The 23,569-nt window shown below is 42.6% G+C and overlaps 1 long non-coding RNA gene across 2 annotated transcripts in view; it reads right to left on the minus strand.

The window, feature by feature from the left end:
* Positions 1-23,569, minus strand: part of LOC124803057 — a 1,523,538-nt gene that overhangs the window by 678,650 nt on the left and 821,319 nt on the right. For both annotated transcript variants that reach the window (XR_007017189.1, XR_007017190.1), the window contains exon 3: positions 8,806-8,856. This is a non-coding gene — a long non-coding RNA (uncharacterized LOC124803057). The remainder of the gene's footprint in view (positions 1-8,805; positions 8,857-23,569) is intronic.

Here is a 23,569-nt window from a genome sequence, read left to right on the forward strand (position 1 = left end):
AGCCAGAAAACGGACGAGAGCTGATGATATACATTTTCTGATCAACAAACTTCGCTCCAGTCCGCTGGTAGCCCAGTCAACTAAGACCAGAAAACTTCGTAAAATTCGTTTGGTGGCAAATTTTTGTACAGTAGTAGGAGGGAATGCCATACCATACCATACTATGTGCCAGACTAAAGCTTCACAGCGATTCCTGTGCCGATCTCTTACGTGAGTAGACAAAATAATCTGACTGAGCTCGTGTATATTTAGTGCAGTTATTTCCAGTTTATTGACTACCAATTGGCAGCTTTTAAGTGACCTATTACATAAAAAAGCTCAATAGTTGGAGCTGTCAGCTGTCTATCACACGGAAGAGTCCGGGCCAATTGTAACATGCTGTCAATATGTGTCCAACAAAGTTGATTTTATTTTCTCCACCATCAATGGCTGGAGTGCTTTTCACAGCACGAAGGGTACTGAATGCATCAGCCCACCCTCGGCTCTCTACACATTGCAAAAGGCCCAGTGGCTTCAATGACTTCATTTATGACACACGTATCTCGGCAAGGTGTTATGATGGAACTTGAGATATTTCAATATAAGTCAAGCAATGCCTTACAGCAGATTACTCTTCCGGACCTGAACATTATCAGTCCCAATCCATTACATGTATTCACACCCATCTTACAAGATATAACTTGCATGTGTGGTAACTGAATCCACTCACTGTGGACTGTTCTACAAGTGCCACCAATTCATGAATGGAGGAGATTTATGCAGTCTGCCAGTAACAGTTAATAGCGGGAGGAGTGCAGTAACTTTCTGGTCATTCATTAACTCACGACAGAGTGACCACAACATTGTTTTACGTCCGTAAAATACATTTTCAACGACAGAAAGCAACAAGGTTCCACACTTACCAATCCAATCTCTTGCCACCAACACGATATAGGTCGCTGACAACATCACACTTACAAATTAAACACGTCTCTTTAGTGGTTCATATTAACTTATTCTAGTCAGAAGCTGACTTAACAACAGTAAATACACTGATCAGCCAGAGCATTATGACCACCTACCTAATTGCCGGTATGTCCATCTTTCGCAAGGATAATAGTACGACGCGTCGTATCGTGAATGCAATGAGGTATTCGTAGGTAGCTGGAGGGTGTTGGCATCACATCTGCACACACAGGTCACCTGAATCTCGTAAATTGTGCGGAGGGTGCGATCAGCTCTGACGCCACGTCCAATAGCATCCGATATGTGTTCGATCGGGTTCACTCTGGTGAGCTGGGCGGCCAGAACATCAATTGGGACTCCCCACTGTGTTTATGGAACCACTCCTGTCCTTATGACACGGCACATTATCTTGCTGAAGAATGGCAATGCCGTCGGGAAACATGATGGTCGTGAGGGAGTGTATATAGTCTGAAACCAGTGTACGAATTCGTTGGCTATGATGGTGCCTTCCACGAGGTCTACTGGTCCAGTGGATGCTCAAGTGAATGTTCCCCCAGAGCATAATGGATCACCACCAGCTTGTCTCTGCCCCGCAGTACAGGTGGCAAGGTGCTGTTCCCCTGGAAGGAGGAAGATTGGCGCCCCGCCCCATCCCCATTCAGCATGATGAATCAGGTATCGGGATTCATGAGACTATGGAACGCTCTGCCAATGCATCAACGTCCAGTGCCGATGGTCATGTCGACAGTTAGTCGTAGTTGCCGATGTCGTGGTGGTAACATTGGCACTTGCATGAGTCGTCGGCTATGGAAGACCATCATTAGCTGTGTTCGATGCACTGTATGTTCAGGTACAGTTGTTCTCTGCCTGTCCTGTTTTCCCAGTCTTCCCAGCCTACGGCGTCCGACGTCTGTAATGAGGGGTGACCGCACAGGTAGTTAAAGTTTTCAAGAAGGGTCGTCGAGCAGACGCGAAAACTATAGGCGTCGCCAGGAATTCACAGAGCGAGCTGTGGAAGCGTCGTTATTTTTGTGTCCGACTTCTTGGACACGGAGGTAGTGGAAACAATACAGTTAGTTAGAACACTCGGAATAAGTAATACTTCATTAATTACAACAAAACTTGTCGTAGATCACCAGGCACGGCTGTAGCTACGAAACTGCTCACGTCGATTTGCGGTTCAGAGCACACTAAATGAGCCACGATTACTGTGTGGCGGATCAATAGAGTTGAAACTGGCCGTACTGTGGCTCCATTGCAACCACTAGAAAACAATTTCGCAGACACTTGTTGAAAGAGTTCTGACAGCGCTGGCGCCTAGGCAGAGTTCACAGGAGACGGAAGTCTCTTCATTGCCCAACGGTTGACACAGGCTGTGTCACGGCGAGCAGACAGCAAACGACGTTACTCAGACAGGAACATCCCGGAAGTGGGCAGGAGCCGACCTCTGACAGAAGTTCCCTCCTGGTCTGTAGCGAAGCTACACTCCTGGAAATTGAAATAAGAACACCGCGAATTCATTGTCCCAGGAAGGGGAAACTTTATTGACACATTCCTGGGGTCAGATACATCACATGATCACACTGACAGAACCACAGACACATAGACACAGGCAACAGAGCATGCACAATGTCGGCACTAGTACAGTGTATATCCACCTTTCGCAGCAATGCAGGCTGCTATTCTCCCATGGAGACGATCGTAGAGATGCTGGATGTAGTCCTGTGGAATGGCTTGCCATGCCATTTCTACCTGGCGCCTCAGTTGGACCAGCGTTCGTGCTGGACGTGCAGACCGCGTGAGACGACGCTTCATCCAGTCCCAAACATGCTCAATGGGGGATAGATCCGGAGATCTTGCTGGCCAGGGTAGTTGACTTACACCTTCTAGAGCACGTTGGGTGGCACGGGATACATGCGGACGTGCATTGTCCTGTTGGAACAGCAAGTTCCCTTGCCGGTCTAGGAATGGTAGAACGATGGGTTCGATGACGGTTTGGATGTACCGTGCACTATTCAGTGTCCCCTCGACGATCACCAGTGGTGTACGGCCAGTGTAGGAGATCGCTCCCCACACCATGATGCCGGGTGTTGGCCCTGTGTGCCTCGGTCGTATGCAGTCCTGATTGTGGCGCTCACCTGCACGGCGCCAAACACGCATACGACCATCATTGGCACCAACGCAGAAGCGACTCTCATCGCTGAAGACGACACGTCTCCATTCGTCCCTCCATTCACGCTTGTCGCGACACCACTGGAGGCGGGCTGCACGATGTTGGGGCGTGAGCGGAAGACGGCCTAACGGTGTGCGGGATCGTAGCCCAGCTTCATGGAGACGGTTGCGAATGGTCCTCGCCGATACCCCAGGAGAAACAGTGTCCGTAATTTGCTGGGAAGTGGCGGTGCAGTCCCCTACGGCACTGCGTAGGATCCTACGGTCTTGGCGTGCATCCGTGCGTAGCTGCGGTCCGGTCCCAGGTCGACGGGCACGTGCACCTTCCGCCGACCACTGGCGACAACATCGATGTACTGTGGAGACCTCACGCCCCACGTGTTGAGCAATTCGGCGGTACGTCCACCCGGTATCCCGCATGCCCACTATACGCCATCGCTCAAAGTCCGTCAACTGCACATACGGTTCACGTCCACGCTGTCGCGGCATGCTACCAGTGTTAAAGACTGCGATGGAGCTCCGTATGCCACGGCAAACTGGCTGACACTGACGGCGGCGGTGCACAAATGCTGCGCAGCTAGCGCCATTCGACGGCCAACACCGCGGTTCCTGGTGTGTCCGCTGTGCCGTGCGTGTGATCATTGCTTGTACAGCCCTCTCGCAGTGTTCGGAGCAAGTATGGTGGGTCTGACACACCGGTGTCAATGTGTTCTTTTTTCCATTTCCAGGAGTGTATTTAGGGCAAGAGGCGCGGCTGTGCCGCCCCGGAACTACGGGGGGCAAGGCTTCCTCCTAGCATCTCATTCGTGCCTCGCGATACTACTTTTCTGTGCTGAATCTCTGCTGTGGTCGATACTTTTTGCCCCGCTCTCCATACTCGACAAGGTCACAGTAATTACAATGTGAAACACCCTGCAGTTGTTTCTTGTGATGTAGGGGGTTGGAGAGAGTAGGGACCCGCCCCCTCGCTGTCCAGTTTGCAGGCCTTCTTCCCTCACACACACACGCCTCACACTTTCCACACAAAAATCAAAACTCGTGCTTGCAGCTCGTCAGACCCCCATAAAACAAATTATTCATTGCTGTGGCTCTACTGCACTTTGACGTGGTATACTCACTTAATATTTGTTCTCGGCTCACTTCATTTAACAATAAAAATTAATTTTATACCAGTAAAACACTATTTTTAATAACCTGCGATTATCCCATCCAGTGCAGTGTGAAAACTATTAATCCTACAGAAAATAAAAGAGTTTTTTGTAGGAAATATGAAGTCGTTTAATTTTGTAGCAGGAAACGATTTGACCAGAAGCTCCGGTCTTCGAATCCTCAAAAAGAAGATAAGAAAGTGATCTTTAAACAGGCCTTCAATCGCACACTCACACCTCACCTGTCAAGATTTTCAGTATGTTATTCGTCGCACCCGCCCCCACCACTCTTCAAAAATTTTCGGCTACATAATTTTTTTTTCCTTTAATGTTTCTTCATTGACTGGACTATGGGATAAATTCCAAGCCTTCTGCCGGCCGGAGTGGCCGTGCGGTTCCAGGCTCTACAGTCTGGAGCCGAGCGACCGCTACGGTCGCAGATTCGAATCCTGCCTCGGGCATGGATGTGTGTGATATCCTTATGTTAGTTAGGTTTAATTAGTTTTAAGTTCTAGGCGACTGCTGATGACATCAGAATTTAAGTCGCATAGTGCTCAGAGCCATAGCCAAGCCTTCTCGTAGTGACTCGTGGATGAATATATGAGACACTGTTGATGGCAGATACTAACCTCTGCGGCCCACTTGCTGCTGTTCGAAAAGAGCAGCCTATGCGCCGGTTCGAGTCTGTCCCTCTGCCTTCTATCATTATCATACAAGGCAGTAAGGACACTGGACTATAAACACATCCATAAGAGGCACGCACAGTCAACAGACGCACTCAGGACAGAACTTAACACTTTGGAAGGGGAAGGTACTGCTGTGTGTGAAGGAAGCAAACTCTTTCAAATTAGGCAGCTGAATCTACCCGTTGCACTATAACGGCCAACTGCGCCATCTGACTTTACTTACTACTGCCAGTGCCAGTTGAGCTGGGATAAAACCAAGTGGACGATTGGAAAAGACATTTAAAGCACTAATTTGCAGTGTCAAACGGTAAATGATCTGAATAAAAGCTAAGGAGCTATTTTTGTTTTGTGAAGTAAGGCAGTTAAGTTAAGTACTTAGGTTTTATACTACAAAACTGATCTGTCGAAGGAGAACTGATGCAACGAACAATGTGGTATCAATTAACTGTCCGCTTCCGGACGTTCAACTGAGCTGTGGCTGTAGTATCGTTTGATTGCTCTTCCTTTTAACAATCGGATGGCTTGGAGATATCTGCAGTGGACTGACTTAATTAGCAGTCAGTTTCTGTATACCGCTTATAAACTTTGGTCATTAATTCACAAGTAATTAAGAATACAGGAACCAACTCCTACAAAACAATATGTGCTAGAAATAGTAAACAGTAATGATAATAAATACCCACAAAACAATATGCGCTAGGAACAGTAAGCAGTAATGATAATAAACATGACCAATATAATTACTGAATCTGAAAACTTTATGATGCTAATTATTATAACTACTGACTTTGATAACATTATGATGCCAATTATCTTAGTTATGGACAAACGGCCAAATATACACAAATTTAAAGAGCAGCACCAACAATGTTTTGAAGATATTATATTGTAAGCCTGTCTACTGTTATTATAAATAAGTTTCCTTTTTATGATACGAAAACGTGGTAAGTGATAACCAATAACTAAGCATCCGCTAGTAGTTCTTGGTACTGTTTTGATGAGTTTTTCAGTGCGATTTAAATGCGAACATTTTAGTTTAGGATTAGTCGCGACCTTTTTGAATATCAATTGAAAAATAATTACAAACAGGTGCAACCAGTCACAGTCATTGTATTAGTATTATCGGTTTCACTACACTTTTCGCAGCATTGTTCTCCATCATAAATACACCTAATAATAGAGATATATTCCCCCGGAACGTGTAGTGGAAACTGTAACATAATTGATGGGAATCGTTTCAGATATTTGTATTTTTCAACTGATATCAGCTTCCTCATTTTGATATATTTTAGAATTAACGTAACTTGTATAGTTTAAACGTCGTTAAGAGAATTGTTCAGTGCTGTAGTGAGGGTATAGAGGATCGAGGTGGCGGTAGCGTCTATATAAGGACTACATGGAGACACAAACTTCAGAAAACTATCAAGAGTGTTGATAGATGAGGAGATCGGTGAACTGGAATTAATGTAAATCTGTTTCTCCTATAAATCGAATCGGTAGTTTTGTAGGTTTAGTTAGTTGACTTGTGTTCCGGCTTTTCGATACTTGGGCGGATGAGTTGTAAAAGACAGACTTCTTTCACATCACTGAAACAGATTAATGTCTTGATCAGCTCCCTCTTGCAGCACATTTTTATTTTACCGCAGTTTTCCCCTCATGCTCTCCATCCGATAGCAAATGTTGCTGTGTACATCGATTCCTTGTGCTTGAAGACGTAATCTTTTATCTTTGAAATACATGTCATGTAAACTGAAAAGCAAAATATTCAGTTCAGTGGACAAAGGAAAATAAATTAAATAAGCAAATAAAAAGTATTTACTTTCCTCTGTGAAGTTCTAATGTCTTCCCCATCTTCCACCACCACAGAAACTACAAATGAGAAGTGATAGAATTCCGTGCGAGCTACATTCCGTGGACTTGAAGTTTGCAGCAATGTGGGCTATCGTGTATTGATTTCAAATTATTTTTCGATGCTCACTGTGCGACATTTACAGTGTCTCGTGGTGTGCTTTGAATGTGGATCGAGTGAAGTTACTTCTGACAGAAATGTTTCAACGGTTTAATTGTGAATGCACGGCCATTGAACGTCATTCAATATTTGACTGCTCTGAACATTAACTCGCAGTTTGTGAATATTTCTACCAACGTTATGGTAAGTAACGAGAAAGTTCTCTCATGTTCTCTCGGCGCAACTGATTAATACGGAGCTTCCGGTGTTCTGCCACGTTGTTTCCATTTTATGCGCGACATACTGACTATCCACATAGCCGTTTTCTTCAGGTGCTGCGAATCTTGCTGTTACAACAAGACGACGGCTGGCTCGGTAGTCGAAATCCATGCATATCATACAAATGTAGGGTGTGTGTGTGTGTGGGGGGGGGGGGGGGGTCCATACCTCACTCTAAAGCACTGGAACGATTTCAACCAAACTAGGTACGCACGTCCTTTGCTGTCATGCATTAATTTCGCTGGAGGTAAGAAGCATCTAGCTAACATATTTCAGGAGATACGACGTCAGGAACAATGAGATACGTGAGAAACCGGCGTATCATGCGTGACTTTCAACTTTACTGCTTCTTTGCTACTAACGCTGTTCGCAACATATTTCTCATATAGTACCCGCATTTACCTCTGAATGTACTTACACAAATACATGAGTGTACGAAAAATAGGTCAAGAGATAAAACGTCATAAACACTGAGATGCGTGAAAAATTTCTGCATCATGCATAAAGTTTTAATACAGTTATTCTTTACCACTAAGACATCAGTACACTCGAGAAAAATTAAGGAAATCCCTAACACCTGGCAGTGCTTTTGACAGCTTTAAATTGCGAAGCGCAAAAGGCTGTAGGCGGAAACGGTAGCTGTCTGTAGAGGCGTGAAAAGACGTTGCCGTAGAGACGTTTACAAAATCGCGTTGTAGACACGTGAAGCAGCTGCCCCCATAGTTCAGAAACTGTCTGAAATCATATTTTTCAATTGGATGCTTATTTACACATTTGAACATTACGCGTATTTCTTTGTACAACTGTTTAACCATTTTTTCGATACTTCACTACAAACACAGATCATTTTTTGTTTTCATTCCTAATAGAAAATTGACAATAAGGATACATGCCAATGCCTGATTTGTCTGCTGGTAATGTACATGAAATAGAAACACCAATTCGACGAAACAGACGGAAGCATAGTGTTAATTACCAGACAGTTAATTTTATCACCGAGTATAATTTATACCCCAGGTCAGCGTGCCGTTTGTTTTAATTAGCAGCAGTGGTAGAGGCACATTTCGTGCATAATGTTAATTAGGCTGTGTACACGCCGATGGGGAGCGAAATCTATTCCCTTTTAGCAAAATCTTCTAGTCTTTCAACAATATTCAGCTGTTGAAATTCCGTGAATCTTCGTCTCAGTACTTCTTACTAGCGTTAAGTGCAAACTACAGTTAGTTCGCATTTTCTTTAGATCTACGCTCCGTACATTATATCCGGCAGTAGTAGGAACGCTTCTGGTAAAGACTGTCAGTGTTGTGGTACTCGCCAGTCGTTGATACCAAACAATGAAGTGGCACAGTACTAATGTGTTAGTGTGTTATTACTGAATTTTTACGTCACTATCATGTTCCCGTGTTCGGTGGGGTGAGGGCCAGCAGTACGGTAACGCCCCTTGTGCCGTCTGGTCTTAACCACACTCGCTATCCAGCTATCCTCCTCTATGTGGGATGACTTCACTTGGCGTAAGAAAATTTTATTCACTATGTTGTGTTTAATCACTGTAAATGAGAACACAGAAGAATAAATTAGGAAAAGAGTAGAGGCGATGCTAATTTTGAAATATTGTCGCCCGTCTTACCTGCTGAAACCCACTGCGTCGATTTAGAGGAGACTTTTACTGCTCGGCAATCTGAAACAGCAGGAAGTATACAAATTAGAAACCTGTCTTCTATGCTAGTGGATAACAAAACATTAAAAAAAGTGGAAAGCAACAAGAAGTGAACGTCAGCAGCAGTGTTTCAAGAACCCTCTTGGCTTTGAGATTTCTTATTTCAGACACTGAATTAACCGCCTCCAGAGAGGAAATAAAGTGGTTTGCTCTTAACTCGCTACTTGTTCGTGATGCATTTGGAGAGGGTGAGGTTTCTGGGTTCTGTTTACTTGCGTAAGAAATGTATGGCTAGTAGGCAGGGCCGAACCAGAACAGCCCAAGGGATGTTCCCACGCATGCACACCACACACTGGGGCGGGCAACCGGTCTCTCAAGACGGGGTGGACGACTCTCATACATAAGAAAATGCCGGCCACGGTGGTCTCGCGGTTAAGGCACTCAGTCCGGAACCGCGCGACTGCTACGGTCGCAGGTTCGAATCCTGCCTCGGGCATGGATGTGTGTGATGTCTTTAGGTTAGGTTTAAGTAGTTCTAAGTTCTAGAGGACTGATGACCACAGAAGTTAAGTCCCATAGTGCTCAGAGCCACATAAGAAAGGAACTTCAGCCTGCAGGGTAACAGCTCGCAGATGGCCCAGCAGTCTACAGAAAAATAATTGAGACACTTCTGATTCACTAAAGAGCCAAAGAAACTGGTACACCTTCCTAATATCGCGCAGGCCCCACCAGAGCACGCAAAAATGCCGCAAAACGACGTCGCATGGACTCCACTAATGTTTGAAGTAGTGCTGGATGGAACTGACACTACGAACCCTGCAAGTCTCTTCATAAATCCGTAAGAGTACGAGGGGGTGGAGATCTCTTCTAAACAGCACGTTGCAAAGCGTCCCCGATATGCTCAATAATGTTCACGTCTGGGGAGTTTAGTCGCCAGCGGAAGTGTTTAAACTCAGAAGAGTGTTCCTGGAAACACTGTGTAGAAATTCTTGACATGTGCGGTGTCACATTGTCCCGCTGGAATTGCCCAAGACCGTCGGAATGCACAACGGACACGAACGGATGCAGGTGATCAGACAGGAATTTGTCACCTGTCAGAGACGTATCTAGACGTATAACGGGTCCCACATTACTCCAACTGCATACGCCCCACAACATTATACAGCCTCCACCATATATACCAACCTATAGGAAAACGACTTCTTGAAAAGACGTTACAACATTAAAATCAACAAAAGGTAAAGATGGATAATGGAATGTAGTCGAAATAAAACAGATGCTTCTGAGAAAGTTAAATGAGGAAATGACAAATGAAAAGGCATGGATCAATTTCACTATTTGGGTAAAATAACTCAAGCAGAGAGGATATAAAATGTAGGGTAGCAATAGAAAAAAGACTAGTACTGAATAATTTTAATTTACTAGCGAACCTGACAATACTTCGCAATTGCTAAATACGTATGGTGACAGGGTATACGTCCTGAACCACTATTGCCCCCTCACTCCGTCCTTCTCCTACCCCCTTCTCTTTCTCTATCTCCTGCTCCTCCCCCCTCTCTCTGCGCATCACCTCACCCTCTCTGACTCCACCTCCTCCTTCCTCTCTCTGACCTTGAGCTTTGTTCTTTGTTATTGCGGACTAAACCTTGGTAGAGAATTGAAGAAACTTAAAATGAATGGGTAAATCGGTTGAGAACATTGGTGTACAGGGTATAAGGGACACCTTTCCAGCTGGTGGATGTGAATTGGTAGTAGCTTCAATGAAAGTAATTCACATATTTTTAGTCTGTGAACGTGAAGGATTACAAAGTTTCGGATGACTCTGATTCCGTAGTAATATTCTAATCACAAGTATATGAACTACAAAAACAACTTTCCTGCATTTTGTTAAAACCAACTGCGTGGAAGAAAAAAAAAAACAGCATATTGTTGTGAATAAAATTTTTGTTTTAAATTATATATGTCTATGGGAAAATAATGTGTACGGGACAAACAGTTTAGCTAATGTGGGAGTCAAAACTGGCTGCAAGAAATAATATTAAGTCGCTCTTTAGCACAGCACAGATTTTCTTTCTTGCAGTCGGTTCTAAGAGAAGACTTGTACATTATTGTTAAAAGAAAATGTAGCTGCAGCGTGTGTCTAAATAATTTGGAGAAAATCGGTCAAGATCTCTTCGAGACTTTCTTTCGCTGTAGACATTTTCTCCTTACATATTGTATAAGTATATATGTACCACAAACATTGAAATAATGAGTTAGATGTATCAAGCCCTTTTCGAGGATTTTGGTAACGTTTCCTCTTTAAGCACTGTATACACACACACACACACATTATAGAGTGGTCCATTCGTGTAGTACCTAAAGAAATAAGAATGTTTTAGCTGGACCACTTTTTTTGTTTTGTGATAGATGGCGCTGTAATAGTCACAAACGTGTAAGTACGTGGTATCACGTAACATGTATTTGCTTCGTGATATATTACCCGTGTTAAAATGGACCGTTTAATATTTGCGGAAAAAGTCGATATCGTGTTGCCAGATGCATTGAGGTTGACGAACATCATTTTGAGCATTTATTGCATTAATGTGGTATTTACAGGTCATCACACTGTAACAGAATGCGTTCTCAGAAACGATAATTTCACAAAGGTATATGTATCACACTGGAACAACCGAAATGTTGTTGTTGTTGTGGTCTTCAGTCCTGAGACTGGTTTGATGCAGCTCTCCATGCTACTCTATCCTGTGCAAGATCCTTCATCTCCCAGTACGTACTGCAGCCTACATCCTTCTGAATCTGCTTAGTGTATGCATCTCTTGGTCTCCCTCTACGATTTTTACCCTCCACTCTGCCCTCCAATACTAAATTGGTGATCCCTTGATGCGTCAGAGCATGTCCTACCAACCAATCCCTTCTTATAGTTAAGTTGTGCCACAAACTCCTGTTCTCCACAATCCTATTCAGTACCTCCTCATTAGTCATGTGATCTACCCACCTAATCTTCAGCATTCTTCTGTAGCACCACATTTCGAAAGCTTCTATTCTCTTCTTGTCCAAACTATTTATTGTCCATGTTTCACTTCCATACATGGCTACACTCCATACAAATACTTTCAGAAACGACTTCCTGACATTTAAATCAATACTCGATGTTAACAAATTTCTCTTCTTCAGAAACGCTTTCCTTGCCATTGCCAGTCTATATTTTATATCCTCTCTACTCCGACTATCATCAGTTTTTTGCTCCTCAAATAGCAAAACTCCTTCACTACTTTAAGTGTCACATTTCCCAATCTAATTCCCTCAGCATCACCAGATTTAATTCGACTACTTCCATTATCCTCGTTTTGCTTTTGTTGATGTTCATCTTATATCCTCCTTTCAAGACACTGTCCACTCCGTTCAACTGCTCTTCCAAGTCCTTTGCTGTCTCTAACAGAATTACAATGTCATCGGCGAACCTCAAAGTTTTTATTTCTTCTCCATGGATTTTAATACCTACTCCGAATTTTTCTTTTGTTTCATTTACTGCTTGCTCAATATACAGATTGAATAGCATCGGGGAGAGGCTACAACCCTGTCTCACTCCCTTCCCAACCACTGCTTCCCTTTCATGTCCCTTGATTCTTATAACTGCCATCTGGTTTCTGTACAAATTGTAAATAGCCTTTCGCTCCCTGAATTTTACACCTGCCACCTTCAGAATTTGATAGAGAGTATTCCAGTCAACATTGTCAAAAGCTTTCTGTAAGTCTACAAATGCTAGAAACGTAGGTTTGCCTTTTCTTAGTGTAGCTTCTAAAATAAGCCGTAGGGTCAGTATTGCCTCACGTGTTCCCATGTTTCTACGGAATCGAAACCGATCTTCCCCGAGGCCAGCTTCTACCAGTTTCTCCATTCGTCTGTAGAGAATTCGCGTCAGGATTATGCAGCGTGTCTTATTAAACTGATAGTTCGGTAATTTTTACGTCTGTCAACGCCTGCATTCTTTGGGATTGGAATTATTATATTCTTCTTGAAGTCTGAGGGTATTTTGCCTGTCTCATGCATTTTGCTCACCAGATGGTAGAGTTTTGTCAGGACTGGCTCTCCCAAGGTTGTCAGTAGTTCTAATGGAATGTTGTTTATTCCCGGGGCCTTGTTTCGACTTAGGTCTTTCAGTGCTCTATCAGACTCTTCACGCAGTATCGTATCTCCTATTGCATCTTCATCTACATCCTCTTCGATTTCTATAACATTGCCCTCAAGTACATCGCCCTTGTATAGACCCTCTACATACTCCTTCCACCTTTCCGCTTTCCCTTCTTTGCTTAGAACAGGTTTTCCGTCTGAGCTCTTGATATTCACACAAGTGGTTCTCTTTTCTCTTTAATTTTCCTGTAGGCAGTACCTATCTTACCCCTAGTGAGATAAGCATCTACATCCTTGCATTTGTCCACTAGCCATGCCTCCTTAGCAATTTTGCACCTCCCGTCGATCTCATTTATGAGAAATTTGTATTCCTTTTTTGCCTACTTCATTTACTGATTTTTATATTTTCTCCTTTCGTCAATTAAATTCAATATTTCTTTTGTCACCCAAGGATTTCTACCAGCCCTCGTCTTTTTACTTACTTGATCCTCTGCTGTCTTCACTACTTCATCCCTCAAAGCTACCCATTCTTCTTCTACAGTATTTCTTTCCCATATTCTTGTCAATTGTTCCCTTATTCTCTCCCTGAAACTCTGTAAAACCTCTGGTTTAGTCAGTTTATCCAGATCCCATCTCCTTAGATTCCCACCTTTTTGCAGTTTCTTCAGTTTTAATCTGCAGTTCTTAACCAATAGATTGTGGTCAGAGTCCACATCTGCCCCTAGAAATGTCTTACAATTTAAAACCTGGTTCCTAAATCTCTGCCTTGCCATTATATAATTTATCTGAAACCTGTCAGTATCTCCAGGCTTCTTCCATGAATACAACCTTCTTTTATGATTCTTGAACCAAGTGTTAGCTATGATTAAGTTGTGCTCTGTGCAAAATTCCACCAGGCGGCTTCCTCTTTCATATCTTAACTCCAATCCATATTCACCTACTGCGTTTCCTTCTCTCCCTTTTCCTACTCTCGAATTCCAGTCACCCATGACTATTAAATTTTCGTCTCCCTTTACTATCTGAATAATTTCTTCATACATTTCTTCAATTTCTTCGTCATCTGCAGAGCCAGTAGGCATATAGACTTGTACTACTGTCGTAGGCGTGGGCTTCGTGCCTATCTTGGCCACAATAATGCGTTCGCTGTGCTGTTTGTAGTAGCTTACCCGCATTCCTATTGCTTTATTCATTATTAAACCTACTCCTGCATTACCCCTATTTGATTTTGTATTTATAACCTCGTATTCACCTGACCAAAAGTCTTGTTCCTCCTGCCACCGAACGTCACTAATTCCCGCTATGTCCAACTTTAACCTATCCATTTTCCTTTTTAAATTTTCTAACCTACCTGCCCGATTAATGGATCTGACATTCCACTCTCCGATCCGTAGAACGCCAGTTTTCTTTCTCCTGACAGCGACGTCCTCCTGAGTAGTCCCCGCCCGGAGATCCGAATGGGGGACTATTTTACCTCCGGAATATTTTACCCAAGAGGACGCCATCATCATACATCCATACAGTAAAGCTGCATGCCCTTGGGAAAAATTACGGCTGTAGTTGCCCCTTGCTTTCAGCCGTTCGCAGTACCAGCCCAGCAAGGCCGTTTTGGTCAATGTTACAAGGCCATACCGGTCAATCATCCAGACTGTTGCCCCTGAAACTACTGAAAAGGCTGCTGCCCCTCTTCAGGAACCACACGTTTGTCTGGCCTCTCAACAGATACCCCTCCGTTGCACCTACGGTACGGCTATCTCTTTCGCTGAAGCACGCAAACCTCCCCACCAACGGCAAGGTCTATGGCTCATGGGGGGGTCAACCGAGATAAAATGTTCAAATGTACCTATGTTCTGTATTTTAATTTAAAAAACCTACTTGTTACCAACTGTTCGTCTAAAATTGTGAGACATATGTTTGTGACTATTACAGCTCCATCTATCACAAATCGAAAAAATTGGCGCAACTAAAACATTTATATTTTTTTATGTATTGCACTAATATGTAATAAAAAATGGGGATTCCTATTTTAAAAACGCTGTTGATATCCGTTTGACCTATGGCAGCGCCATCTAGCGGGCCAACCACAGCGCCATCTGGTTTCCCCCTTCAAGGTAAACAAGTTTCGTTCTTTGTAGTACTTTCGTTTGACGCTTATTTCGTGAGATATTTGGCCCGGTCACTATCAATGGACCCCCGATATATAAAATGGTGAAAAGCTAAACAAGTTTCGTTCTTTTTTCATTTGACGCTTTTTTCGTCAGATATTTGGCCCGGTCACGATCAGTGGACTACCGTGTATATGTATATTATATGAAGTACATCGGTCAAGATATTTTCAAGATTCTTGGTATTAATGTTTCCGCTTTATGTATTGTATTTTTATGTATCAAAATATATAGGCTATGTCCATCAGATTGTTTATTGGAGAACCGTGTAAAAGTTTGAAGTAAGTCGGTCAAGAATCTTCGAGATTTTTTTTTTTTTGTAATGAAGTTAAATACGGACTTGTCTTTGTATAACAGTACAGATTAAAAAAAGTGCTAATTTCAGTGTTACCGAGTCTGTTTGGAGGTGTTTATCAAGAATCTGGTCTTGCACGGAATTTAAAAGTGGACCATAACCAATACAGCCAAGAAGAGAACAGAAGCTTTTGAAATGTGGCGCTACAGAAGAATGTTTAAGATTAAAAGGGTAGATAGGATAACTAATGTGAAGGTACTTTATTGGATTGGTGGGAAACAATGGAACTAAGGCACAACTTGGTTAAAAGAGGGGATAGCTTGATAGGACACCCTGAGGCATCAAGGAATCGTCAATCTGGCGATGGAAACATTGGGATAAAAGCTGTAGACGGAGACCAATGCTTCACAGTGTCAAACAGATTCAAATGATGGTAGGTTGCAATGCTTATTCGGTGATGAAGCTGTTTTTAAGGGATGGAGCAACGTGGAGAGCTGCTCCAAAGGCAAAACAACAACACGGAAACGGTGACGATAAATTACAAGAACTGTCTGGAGGGTCTAACTCAGAGTTGGTGTCACAGCAGTGTACTGCAATGCAGTAGAGTAGTCGTTTTATAAAACAGCCGTCTATCGACTGTTCTTCGGAATCAGTAAAAGACTTTCTGAAGCGTACGAGGCGGCGCTGTACCTCGCCAGAGCATTGTTACAACAGAAAAGAGCTTAGGTTGGATGTCTACAATATACATCGTAAAAAGTTCTCTTAAACTGACTTACTGGCAGTGTCTAGAGCAGCACTGACTGAGGGAACCATTGACAGTTCGGAGCATGACGACTCCAACAAAACCGCTACTTAAGCTATATTTTCGAAATCGTTCAAATGGCTCTGAGCACTATGGGACTTAACTTCTGAGGTCATCAGTCCCCTATAACTTAGAACTACTTAAACCTAACTAACCTAAGGACATCACACACATCCATGCTCGAGGCAGGATTCGAACCTGCGATCGTAGCGGTCGCGCGGTTCCAGACTGTAGTGCCTAGAAGCGCTCGGCCATACCGACCGGATCGAAATCGTATCTTGTGCTTATTATTTAGTAAATGACATCCGCTGCACAGTGGCAATCCATCTATGCGTATCACAAATTTCAGTTTGTTCGTCCGTCAAGAGGGACGAAGAATATCGACGTATAGAGATGACCGACATCAGTTCTGCGCCAACTAGCGTGTAGAATACATAGACGTGGGTTATCAACGTGCAACAGTCCGATAGGAAGGCTCTAAGACACAATTGCCAGCCAATATCAGTAAGCAGAGACAACAGTTAAACACCTGAGGTTTTGGATACGGAGCGATTTCACGTTGAACCACTACTTCCTCATAGATAATATCCACTCCTTCCAATCTGAATATGTGAACGTAGACCAGATGTGGTTTAAAGTCAAGTAAATTAGAATCGACGGCAATTGAAGGTCAGATGTAGGGCAAAACTGCAAAAAAAATCGAATTTCATTTTTATTCCGTATTTTTTTAAACTGATTCCTTATAATAACAACACAAAGTTTCATAACCGAATTCTGGCTAAGAATATCTTTTTAAAAAGTTTGTTTGGGTGTGTGCGCTTGCCGCGCCCCCTCTTTCTATGCTGTGATCCACACCTTCTCTTCGCTAGAAATTTTTTGTCCATTAATTTGCCGTTTACAGAACCGAAGCGGATTGCAGATGAGTCTAGTAGGCTGTGAGGTGGACTGCTCAGATTGAAGAAAGAAATGAAAGGCAAGATATTAGAAGATGGAAAGCCACTGGGAGGTGTTAACAGACTGACAGACAAGTAAATTCACACTTTACAAATATATTATGGAAAAGCTATCAGGGATATCTTACATAGTGGGAAAACAGTGCAGCAAGCCGTGTCGGCAATATTCTTTCACAAACTCTCCACAGATGATAATCCTCAAGGTTCTTTTTGTGACATATGGCGGTGCAAGTATCTTCAGGGAGAAGCCAATGGAAAGCTATAGCTCACAAACATGGTTTGCCACTTACTTTTTTAGATGTTATGAAACCAACTTTCAGGTACCTGTCCAATCCTGAACTGTTGAAAAAATGTGTACTTGGGAAAACACAGAATACAAATGAGAGCTACAGTCCTCTTATATGGACGTGTTGTCCAAAAACAGTATATATGTCCTCAGTTGTTGTAAGATAGCTGCATATGACGCCTGTCTACTGTTAAGCAGTGAAAATATAGGCAGAGTTAAGTGGCCTATAGAGACTATGCTTCCATTCAAGTGTATTCACATTGAAGGTACTCAGAAGCAGCGATGAAGCTCGACTGGACAAAGCTCAGCCAGGAAGTAAAAAATTGGCTAGACAAAGGAGGCAAGGGAAGAGATTACTCCAGGAAAACGAGGAATAGAATAAATATTATGGATATGAACAGCGTTTGTCACTAGCGGTATAGCAATATTGTCAAAAACTGAAATAAAAGCTTTAAATGCGAATTACCCTAAAGTAAGTTTTTTAAGCAATGTACCTTTTCTCAGGAGCAATAAGAGCTGACATTCTGAAATTTGGCATAGTTCTTAAGAATGGCGTTCTGAATAACCCTGTGCAGCACTTTTCCATCATATTTTCTCTGAGCAGAGTTTTCCTCTGAAATTTAAGAAAAATAGAGCAGTTCCGGGTAACACAAAACTGAAAAATTGATTTCAAAGCAACTATCGTGTTAAACAAAAATATATTCCATATCTTTTATTAGTCTCTTATGCAGATCTAAACCGTTAAATTCCAGTTTTATTGCTTCAGTAGTTTACGAGAAAAGGTACATTATAGAGACAATGATAATTAAAAATGCATCTCCTTATAAAACGTATATCGATGCGCATTTTCAAACAAAAATTGCACACAATATCAAGAATTATGTTGTACATAATAGTCTCAAGTTTTACTATTTTAGCTGTAATAATTTTGGATGTCTATGCGTTTAAGTGCAAGAATGCATTTTGGCCAATGTCTGTCCTTAACGATATACTAATTAAAAGAAGTCCCATGCTTCTTGACAGAGCGTAGGGGAACGATGCGGGAAACCCGCACCGTCGCACTAGGTAAGGTCCTAATGGAGGTGGTTTGCCGTTGCCTTCCTCCAACCGAAATTGCGATGATTAAGTCGACACAACACCCAGTCATTCCCCACCGGGAATCGAACTCGCGACCCCGTGCTCGGTAAGCGAGAACGCTACAGCGAGATCACGAGCTGCGGACTAAAGATATATACAAAATAAATTAAGAAGAGATGGTACTCATCCCCCATGGTAAACAAAACAGGTCAGAATATTGTTGCGAAATCTACGAAAAATAAGCCAATTTTAAAACAACGCAAAATCCACAAGATTGGCGGCGTTCTACTGAAAGTCGAAACCTAGCGCTGACTTCAGTGCGAGATGCTTCAATATTTTCCACAACGAAACTCCGTCTCTAAGTATACCAGAAAGCCCAAAGACATTCTCGTCGTATGTGAAGTACACCAGCGGCAAGACACAATCAATAATTTCACTGCGCGATAGTGGTGATGATAATGTTACCGATGACAGTGCCACTAAAACTGACCCACCGACTACGGTTTTCCGAAATTCTTTCAACAAAAAAAGACGAAATGAATATTCCAGAATTCTAATAAAGAACTACTTCCAACATGAGTAACTTAGAAGTAGATATCCTAAGCAGCTTATATCACTCAATGAAGGCAAGGCCTCCCGTACAGATAATATATCAGTTAGGTTCCTTTCAGAGTATGCTGACGCAATAGTTCCATACTTGGCAATCATATAGAACCGCTCGCTCGACAAAAGATTCGTATCTAATGACTGGAAAGTTGCACATGTTACCCTAATACTCAAGAAAGAAAACAAGAGTAAGCCGCTGAATTATGGACCGACATCACTAAGATCGATTTTCATTAGGATTTTGGAACATAATGAACTACCTCGGAGACAACGGTTTACTGACAAACATCCGGCTCGGATTCAGAAAATATCATTCTTGTGGAATACAACTATTTCTTTATCCAGACGAAGTAATAAGTACTATGGACACGGGATCTGAAATTGATTTCACATTTTTAGATTTCGAGTTGGCATTTGTAACCGTTCCTCACAAGCGACTTCTAATCAGGCCGCCTGCATATGAAGTATGGTCTCAGTTGTACAACTGGATTCGTGATTTCCTTTCAGAAAGGTCACACTCAATAGTAACTGACGGAAAGCCATCCAGTAAAACAGAAACTAATGTCTGAGGTTCGCCGGGGAAGTGTTGTAGGCCCACTACCGTTCCTAGTATATATAAACGAGTTAGGTGACAATCTGAGCAGCCATCTTTGATTGTTTGCGGACGATGCTGTCATTTACGTACTAAAAGGAGTCCGCTGAATTTCATTTACACGAAAATATCAAAAATTTAAGGACTGCGAATTCAACTAAGTACTTATAGATCCCTCAGCGTCACCTGATTTAATTCGACTACATTCCATTATCCTCGTTTTACTTTAGTTTATATGTTCAAATAAGTGTGAAATCCTATGGAACTTAACTGCTAAAGTCATCAGTCCCTAAGCTTACACACTACTTAACCTAAATTATCCTAAAAACGAACACACACACACACACACACACACACACACACACACACACACACACCCATGCCCGAGGGAGGACTCGAAACTCCGTCGGGACCAGCCGCACAGTCCATGACTGCAGCACCTAAGACCGATCGGCTCATCCCGCGCGGCTTACTTTAGTTGATGTTCATCTTATATCCATTCCATTCAATTGCTGTTGCAAGTCCTTCGTTGTCTTTGACAGAATTACAATGTCATTGGCAAACCTCCAAGTTTTATTTCTTCTACATGGATTTTGCCCCCCATGAACCATGGACCTTGCCGTTGGTGGGGAGGCTTGCGTGCCTCAGCGATACAGATAGCCGTACCGTAGGTGCAACCACAACGGAGGGGTATCTGTTGAGAGGCCAGACAAACGTGTGGTTCCTGAAGAGGGGCAGCAACCTTTTCAGTAGTTGCAAGGGCAACAGTCTGGATGATTGACAGATCTGGCCTTCTAACAATAACCAAAACGGCCTTGCTGTGCTGGTACTGCGAACGGCTGAAAGCAAGGGGAAACTACAGCCGTAATTTTTCCCGAGGGCATGCAGCTTTACTGTATGATTACATGATGATGGCGTCCTCTTGGGTAAAATATTCCGGAGGTAAAATAGTCCCCCATTCGGATCTCCGGGCGGGGACTACTCAAGAGGATATCTTATCAGGAGAAAGAAAACTGGCGTTCTACGGATCGGAGCGTGGAATGTCAGATCCCTTAATCGGGCAGGTAGGTTAGAAAATTTAAAAAGGGAAATGGATAGGTTGAAGTTAGATATAGTGGGAATTAGTGAAGTTCGGTGGCAGGAGGAACAAGACTTCTGGTCAGGTGACTACAGGGTTATAAACGCAAAATCAAATAGGGGTAATGCAGGAGTAGGTTTAATAATGAATAGGAAAATAGGAATGCGGGTAAGCTACTACAAACAGCATAGTGAACGCATTATTGTGGCCAAGATAGATACGAAGCCCACGCCTACTACAGTAGTACAAGTTTATATGCCAACTAGCTCTGCAGATGACGAAGAAATTGAAGAAATGTATGATGAAATAAAAGAAATTATTCAGATTGTGAAGGGAGACGAAAATTTAATAGTCATGGGTGACTGGAATTCGAGTGTAGGAAAAGGGAGAGAAGGAAACATAGTAGGTGAATATGGATTGGGGGACAGAAATGAAAGAGGAAGCCGCCTGGTCGAATTTTGCACAGAGCACAACATAATCATAGCTAACACTTGGTTTAAGAATCATGAAAGAAGGTTGTATACATGGAAGAACCCTGGAGATACTAAAAGGTATCAGATAGATTATATAATGGTAAGACAGAGATTTAGGAAATAGGTTTTAAATTGTAGGACATTTCCAGGGGCAGATGTGGACTCTGACCACAATCTATTGGTTATGACCTGTAGATTAAAACTGAAGAAACTGCAAAAAGGTGGGAATTTAAGGAGATGGGACCTGGATAAACTAAAAGAACCAGAGATTGTACAGAGATTCAGGGAGAGCATAAGGGAGCAATTGACAGGAATGGGGGAAATAAATACAGCAGAAGAAGAATGGGTAGCTTTGAGGGATGAAGTAGTGAAGGCAGCAGAGGATCAAGTAGGTAAAAAGACGAGGGCTAGTAGAAATCCTTGGGTAACAGAAGAAATATTGAATTTAATTGATGAAAGGAGAAAATATATAAATGCAGTAAGTGAAACAGGCAAAAAGGAATACAAACGTCTCAAAAATGAGATCGACAGGAAGTGCAAAATGGCTAAGCAGGGATGGCTAGAGGACAAATGTAAGGATGTAGAGGTCTATCTCACTAGGGGTAAGATAGATACCGCCTACAGGAAAATTAAAGAGACCTTTGGAGATAAGAGAACGACTTGTATGAATATCAAGAGCTCAGATGGAAACCCAGTTCTAAGCAAAGAAGGGAAAGCAGAAAGGTGGAAGGAGTATATAGAGGGTCTATACAAGGGCGATGTACTTGAGGACAATATTATGGAAATGGCAGAGGATGTAGATGAAGATCAAATGGGAGATATGATACTGCGTGAAGAGTTTGACAGAGCACTGAAAGACCTGAATCGAAACAAGGCCCCCGGAGTAGACAATATTCCATTGGAACTACTGACGGCCGTGGGAGAGCCAGTCCTGACAAAACTCTACCATCTGGTGAGCAAGATGTATGAAACAGGCGAAATACCCTCAGACTTCAAGAAGAATATAATAATTCCAATCCCAAAGAAAGCAGGTGTTGACAGATGTGAAAATTACCGAACTATCAGCTTAATAAGTCACAGCTACAAAATACTAACACGAATTCTTTACAGACGAATGGAAAAACTAGTAGAAGCCAACCTCGGGGAAGATCAGTTTGGATTCCGTAGAAACACTGGAACACCTGAGGCAATACTGACCTTACGACTTATCTTAGAAGAAAGATTAAGGAAAGGCAAACCTACGTTTCTAGCATTTGTAGACTTAGAGAAAGCTTTTGACAATGTTGACTGGAATACTCTCTTTCAAATTCTAAAGGTGGCAGGGGTAAAATACAGGGAGCGAAAGGCTATTTACAATTCGTACAGAAACCAGATGGCAGTTATAAGAGTCGAGGGACATGAAAGGGAAGCAGTGGTTGGGAAGGGAGTAAGACAGGGTTGTAGCCTTTCCCCGATGTTGTTCAATCTGTATATTGAGCAAGCAGTAAAGGAAACAAAAGAAAAATTCGGAGTAGGTATTAAAATTCATGGAGAAGAAATAAAAACTTTGAGGTTCGCCGATGACATTGTAATTCTGTCAGAGACAGCAAAGGACTTGGAGGAGCAGTTGAATGGAATGGACAGTGTCTTGAAAGGAGGATATAAGATGAACATCAACAAAAGCAAAACAAGGATAGTGGAATGTAGTCTAATTAAGTCGGGTGATGCTGAGGGAATTAGATTAGGAAATGAGGCACTTAAAGTAGTAAAGGAGTTTTGCTATTTGGGGAGCAAAATAACTGATGATGGTCGCAGTAGAGAGGATATAAAATGTAGGCTGGCAATGGCAAGGAAAGCGTTTCTGAAGAAGAGAAATTTGTTAACATCCAGTATTGATTTAAGTGTCAGGAAGTCATTTCTGAAAGTATTCGTATGGAGTGTAGCCATGTATGGAAGTGAAACATGGACGATAAATAGTTTGGACAAGAAGAGAATAGAAGCTTTCGAAATGTGGTGCTACAGAAGAATGCTGAAGATTAGATGGGTAGATCACATAACTAATGAGGAAGTATTGAATAGGATTGGGGAGAAGAGAAGTTTGTGGCACAACTTGACCAGAAGAAGGGATCGGTTGGTAGGACATGTTCTGAGGCATCAAGGGCTCACCAATTTAGTATTGGAGGGCAGCGTGGAGGGTAAAAGTCGTAGAGGGAGACCAAGAGATGAATACACTAAGCAGATTCAGAAGGATGTAGGTTGCAGTAGGTACTGGGAGATGAAAAAGCTTGCACAGGATAGAG

Source organism: Schistocerca piceifrons, chromosome 6 (assembly GCF_021461385.2).
Source record: "Schistocerca piceifrons isolate TAMUIC-IGC-003096 chromosome 6, iqSchPice1.1, whole genome shotgun sequence".
NCBI lineage: Eukaryota > Metazoa > Arthropoda > Insecta > Orthoptera > Acrididae > Schistocerca > Schistocerca piceifrons.